Source organism: Cupressus sempervirens, chromosome 9, assembly GCF_028749045.1.
Source record: "Cupressus sempervirens isolate cs-2001-9-10 chromosome 9, ASM2874904v1, whole genome shotgun sequence".
In the NCBI taxonomy this organism is placed as follows: domain Eukaryota; kingdom Viridiplantae; phylum Streptophyta; class Pinopsida; order Cupressales; family Cupressaceae; genus Cupressus; species Cupressus sempervirens.
The window spans coordinates 434438243-434445535 of NC_143126.1; positions in this window are offsets into that span (position 1 = coordinate 434438243).

Genomic DNA, 7293 nt, shown 5'->3' on the forward strand with positions numbered 1-7293 from the left:
TTCCCTTTTCCCAGGACTCTTGGAAAACTTGGATCAAAATATGGCTTTAGGACACTTGCCCTCAACTAGGTCAATTAAGGCAAAACAAGTAAAAAGGTTTCAAGACTTAAAACTTAGACTTGATTCAACATTTCTAGGACTAAAACACTAGGATTCATGTACTTTAAAGACCCCAACACTTTCAAAGGATCAATATCCCTAACTTAGGCCTAGAAATCCTAGTAGGTCAAAATTTAGTTTTCCTTGGCAAACTTCCAAACTTTCCACAGGACAAGGCCAACTTATCACCTTTTAAAATACCTTTTACCAAGTTCTTGAAGACTCAATGAATTCTCAATTATCTTTGGATTAATATATTACAAAAAAGTAAAAAATGTTAGATTTTAAGATAGATATCAACTTTAAACAACATATAAAATGGCACTAGCTTTTTATGTAGCCATGTCAAATGAAAAAAACAAATAAGTTCTACCCAAAAAAAAAAAACATGAACTATCTAAACAAATTATAACATAAAATATACTATTTAGATGAAACCATGAATGATGATAATGTACCTAGATTGACATACACGTCATCATCAACTTGAACATAGAAATCAACATCCCATTTAGTGAGTGTCGTAGAGAAGTAGATCTTGGTCTTTGCTAAGAGCTGATGGTAGCCTTCAACATGTTCAAGTCTAAGTAAGTCATTATGCTCTACATCTTCTTCTTCAATTGCTTGATCCAAAATGCCACCTAGTGTAGCATTGTGCCCAATCACAAACCTTATCACTATCCCCTTCTCCTCCTCCAACTTCTTCAGCTTTGCCTCTGCTATTCTCATTTGCCATTTCCCATTTTATTCATGGGCTTCAAACAAGACATAATAATATTCAAATTAAAAAAAATTACAATTTTTACAAATGTTTTAATTGAGTATAGTTGTTGACCTTGTGGCATCCAAGTGTGTCAGATAGAATCACATCATTTTCTACTACTAAAAGTAGTATTGATTCCCACCACAATAAATTCTTTTTTGACAAATTTTTTTTTTCTTTATCCACTCCATTCATCTTCATTCCACTCGCAACTCTTGCTGCTCATAATTCCATTTCCAGTGAAGATATGGTTTTGTCCAATGAACTGCATCACTCATGCCCCTTTATATTCTTGAAATGAATCCTAAAACTATCCATTACAATACCACTTATCCCAATAGATTCAAATAATTTAAATTTCTCATACATTTATATATATCTTAGATGATAACACATCAAAATTCAATCTAGCATTATAAGATGGGTTTTATAAGTTTATGATTCAAAAATAAACTTGTTTTGGAGTTTATCTAAAATAATTACATATGACAAAACAAATAGAAGATAAAAGCATGTTAGTCATAATATCATTATTGGTAACAATGTTCCAAATGCAAATAATTATTTGTTTGAGATTTTGGCAATGATGAAGCAACTTACTGAATGGCTTGATGAGTCTTGGAAACTTCTCCCATTATATCCTTGGTTTCGCCAGTTCCAAGTTTCTGGTTACATGCACGCAATCATGACTTTACATCACAAAGCATTCACATTCTAAGAATTTTCACGTTCTTTCATTACATTTTGATCTAAACAAAAAATTCTAAACTTTCACTTATTCAAATAACTAATTTGAAAATGGGTCCTATTAAAAATCTAATATAAATTCAAATAATGTATCTAGATTCTAAACAAATCAAAACATAAAATATGTGATTTAAATTTATCTCATCACTTACACATAATAAAAATACCCACCTTGTCATGTGGATAGTCTTGGGGGAGAGGTTGCAACATTATATTTGTATCCAATTGATCACTATTTCTCTCTCTTCCTCTCTCTCTATTCAATCTAATGATCCAATTGGATCTGCTCTATATTTTAATGTCTCAAGTATTGCCTCATGGTCTAACTCGCGAACTTTTCAAAGAATCTTATTATGTGGTTTTCCACCATATTTTATCAAGTAGACATTTCATGTGACAAAAAAGTTTGGATAATGAATAATCTTCCTCTTTATTTTCCAATCCTCTAATAACCACAAGTCAGGGTTCTTCATAGAATATCGTCTAAGCCATGTGCCGGTTACAACCACCACACCGATATGGTACTCTAAACCTTCACCATCTATAATTGAGTGATCCAATTTTTTTTTTGGTTTGGACACAATGACACAAATAATAATTTTTCCCTTCTTCATTTTCTTTAGGTGTAATAACAACAAAAACATGGCCTACAGTGACAAGTGTACAAAATACGGTCATTAATTCAAAAATAATTACATAAAAGTTATAAAATTACATATTGAAATTACAAAGATATATAAATATATATTACCAGGTTGCACTAGATTTGACAAGCATTCAAAGCCAATAGATGAATCCATCTCTATCATTTCCAGTGCTTGTGGGGGATGATAGGTGTCAATTGGGTCCAAAACTCGTATATCCCATTTGTCCACCCATTCAATTGACTCACAGTCATCCCAATTTTCCTCTGCACATTATGGATAATAGCATGCCATTTTCCACGTGAGGATACTCTATGAACATGCATCAGAGCTTTTTAAAGAGTGCAACTGTAATGGGCACCCCTGGATGTCCCAAAAAACTAAACCAAATTGCTGAAAGGAATTATGTCAAACAGTTTGCATTCAACTTCTTAAAACCCCTTATAACTCTAGAAATCAAACGTTTATTTGTTTGTTGTGTTTCAAGCATGGAATTGGTATCATACAACATAAACAAGAAAGAAACTACAATAATATGCAAAGTGGAAATGAACGACTACTAATAAAATGTTATTTTTAGAATTCATAAAACCAAATACATGGCAGATTTATCAACTCACTAATTACTTCAGCAATATTGTCATAATAATCCAGCCCATGCTTACGAACTTGCTGCTACAATACTTTGTCCTCCAATTAGTCCACTACCTTCATAATACCATTCCCTCCAAGCGGCATAAGCGTCGAACAAGTAGTGAAGAAGATATGAGCAAAATATCAAATCTTCCTGTAGCCGGAAATGCAACTAAACTGCCTGATAATGAAGCCAATAAGAAGAAATTCCAAAGGCCAAACCCCAAGGGAATGATGTCTAGAATGTTACAAGAGAGGATAGACGTCCTCAAATGCCAAGAACAAAGCTACAATTCACACACCAATTTCTTCTCATATTCAACCTATCTAATGAAGCCACAAATGCTTTCTTTTATTCTATTCCCACGGGTCCGCTCAACTCATATGGGCAATGTGGGATAAAAGATGTGTAATATAAACATATATTAAAATACCCCTTATGTCTCCCTTGGATACACATCATCATAAAATAAATATTAAAGTAACACTTTAATATTTTACAATTAAATTAGACGTTACTTTAATAAAACTTCAGGCATTAAAATGTATTAGCAATCAGACTCCGAATAATGCGAGTGATAGCTCATCGGAAAGCTCTCACCGAGGAGTATCGAATCCAATCACCAAAATTGACCTGCACTGTGTCCTGCCGACTTACTAAAAATAGTAAGTATGCTTGAAACTGAGTAAATCAACTTCATTTTGGCCCAAACTGGAAATGACTAGGCCAAAACACTCCAAGATCCCATTAAACCCTTCGTTAGCCCTCGGGACCATGTAGAACAAGGCTAACACACACACACTTGGTCAAATTCTAAAATGGGGAAATTACAACAACTCATTGGAGCCTGTTAGTGTGCAACAATCCTCATATGGTGCAATGTTAGTATTATCTATCAACCAAAAAAGTCTACGAACCATAGACTCACCTTCTTTACCTACACCATTGTTGCATTACACCGCTAGACGATAGATTTTGCATTTGTCAATATTGCTCCATCTTTGTACTTTAGTTTTTCATGACCTAAGGCTCTTTTGATGCATGCGCTTGCACCATTGTGCTCTCCCTTTTCATGACCAACCTTTGTGAAATTCCACATATATTGAATTCTACACAACCTATGCATCCTACTCAACCAATAGAACATCTGTGTATTCTTGAATTGAGATGCACAATTTTCTGACCAAATAATGTGTTGATGATATGTTATGCTCTTGTTAGTCAAATCTCCATAAAATAGTTGAACACAACCATGTACAAACTTTGTAGAATGTGACCGATCATCACTAATGTAAAAATGGTACTCCCTCAAAATCTTCTTATCATCCTCTGTACTTATCGGTGAATGCATGAATGTTATGTGAACAAATATGAAAACCTGTTGAGAAGTATAATACTTTGCTTGCACCTCATTTTGTGGTTGTAGTGTGTAGTTCTCTGTGAAGTCTACAACTGAAACAATGGTATCCAATGGAAATGTATCCTTGCACAACTTGAATTGCAGATCTAGCCATTGAGCTCTATGTGTATGCTTTGCATACTTGCAAATAATCTTTTCACAAATTTTTTTTATGAACTCATACATTGGAATCTTTTCAATGACTAAATCACATCTTTTACCCTATTTCCCATCTTTTAGAGCATATGTTACTATCTTAAATTTTTTGTAATCTACTATTTCATTTCCAATTGCATGTGTACTATCCATATGTTCACAAGCTGCTAAAAGTTGTAAAGAACCACAAAATAAGCATGTACCATCCAAGCATGATGTCTTGTAAAATTTTTGGCCATCCCCTATTTCACATAAAATGTTGGATATGAATTTTCTTGAAGATCTTGGTGGCTCATTCATGCCATAATCCTGCAAAACAAACTTAGAATGCAAAAACACACATATATGCCTAAACACATCAAAATGGTTAGAAAATTCAATATGTATCCTACAAAAACAAGTTGTGTGTGGAATGTGTGTGAGATTTATCTTCACTTAAAAAGGTTTACCCATCTCAAAAAATATTTGACTTATTCGAGTTTAAGGATACATACTAATAGATTTTGCAAAAAATTGTGTCTGAGTTGAGTCCAAAAAATCTTTCGCATATGGGTCACAATTTTGGCTACCAATCCTCCTTACAACATCTCTACGATTAGGGGAAACACCTATTATTTTTCCAAAAATCTTTGATCAATGATTTCAAAGCTTCACTAATTTCTTTATCCTTTTGTGGTAGTCTACCGCTAAATGTCCATAACTAAATTTTGGTTGGATCTTTCAATCTCTCATGCCTTAGCATGGCTCTTCTTAGAGTACCTCTACCAATTTTTAATGTTTTGATTGTCTTTCTCTTGAGTCAAGCTTTCTTCATCTAGGTACTTACTATTGTCAATGTAAGTACTCATCTTGTGATATTACTATCTTTGGTGCATGATTTAGAATCCACTTTTTTATAAGCACTCATTAGATTATTTACAATGCTTTTTGCATTGGAATGGTCCATCATTTTTAGCCCAAAAATACTCATGATAGACCTAAATTTCAAATTCCTCATCACTTTAGCAAATAGTTGGTATTGACCTGTAATATTTAATTCTTCAAAGAATAATCTCCACATACGATTAACTTTTCTTTGACAAGTACGTTTGCTAATCTTGTCAGGCATTGATTTCAAAATGTTAGTATCAATATCAATCAAATATTTTTGTCTTCTAAAATGAATTTTATAAGGTGTTATAATCTCTTCCATTCCCTCAACATTTTGAACATCAACATAAAGTTGAGTGTTTTGCATACCTTGAACTGAAGATAATGTGCCTTGGCAATAAGATGCAAAAGATGTACTATCACCTACTTGATATGTTGATGTTGTGCCTTCAACATGACATGATGGAGTGTGTACATTGTCAGATCTACAAATTAGTGTCTCTTCAACATGAGAGGATGATATGACTCCAACATTGGAAGATGGTGTAGCTTCACAATTCAATTGTCTTCTTGAGTGTAATAGTCTCATTTGTTCTCTTTGTCTTTCAAATTCTTCCTCTTTGTTTCCTTGTATTGGTGGTTCTTGTTCCTCTTCGAAAATCAATTCTTCATTATTGCTTTACAATTTTCTTTGTTCGCGTAGTAATTTTATTTGATCTCTTTTAATTGCCAAATCTCTCTCCCTCTCTTCATTTGTTTGAGTTTTTGGTTTCTTCCTTGGCATGATGATAATTTCTACATGTCAAATTATTCAAACATCTAAATTACTTACAATTTGTAAATTACAAATCATTCAGATACATATAAAAATCACAATTATTTCAATTAATACACAATATATATCAAACAACTTGCCAAATTTCTAACCATTTCCAAATAAAAAATCATTCAAACATACATATTTCAATGAATTCACTATATATTAAACAACATGTCAAATTATAATCAAATTTGTCTCTATATATCAACAAAAAATATTTAAAAATGATCGCACTAACCTTTTCTATAGAAATAATATTCAAAAAGCTTTCAAATAGCGTATCCAATGATTGAATTTGGTGTTTGCTAGCTTCAAAAAGTATTCAAATAGTGTTTGCTAACTTTCAACAGTTTGAAACCCATGTTTTCTGTCGGAACAATAAAATGCACAATAGACAAAAAATAGAATATGGATCAAAAGGGACCCAAACTTTCTTTGTGACCATTTTTTGGTGATTTCACATAGTGCATATGTACTATAGTGTGTACACACTATAAAGCATGTATGCACTATAGTGCATAAGCACTATGTGAAAATAAATCTCTCCCTATCCCACCATCTGCCATCCCCTACTCTCTCTCTCCTCTCTTATCCCCTACTCTCAGTCTCTCTCTCCTCTCCCAACCCCTACTCTCTCTCTCGCTCTCGCTCTTCTACTCCCTCTCCCATCACCTACTCTCTCTCACCCTCTCTCTCCCATCCCCTACTCTCTCACTCTCTATCCTCTCCCATCCCCTACTCTCTCTCACTCTCTCTCTCCTCTCCCATCCCCTACTCTCTCTCGCTCTCTCTCCTCTTCCATCCCCTAATCTCTCTCTCACTCTCTCTGTCTCACACAATCCCATCCTCCCTCTCTCTCTCACACACTCTCTTCTCTCCCATCCCCTACTCTCTCTCTCGCTCTCTCTCCTCTTCCATCCCCTACTCTCTCTCACTCTACCTCTCCCACCGCCTACTCTCTCTCACCCTTTCTCCTCGCCCATCCCCTACTCTTTCTATCTCACACACTCCCATCCCCCCTCTCTCTCTCTCTCCCACTGCCTACTCTCTCTCTCACAATATCTCCTCTCCCATCCCCTACTCTCTCTATCTCACACACTCCCACCCCCCATCTCTCTCACTACTTACTCTCTCTCTCTCTCCCCTCTCACATTCCCTACT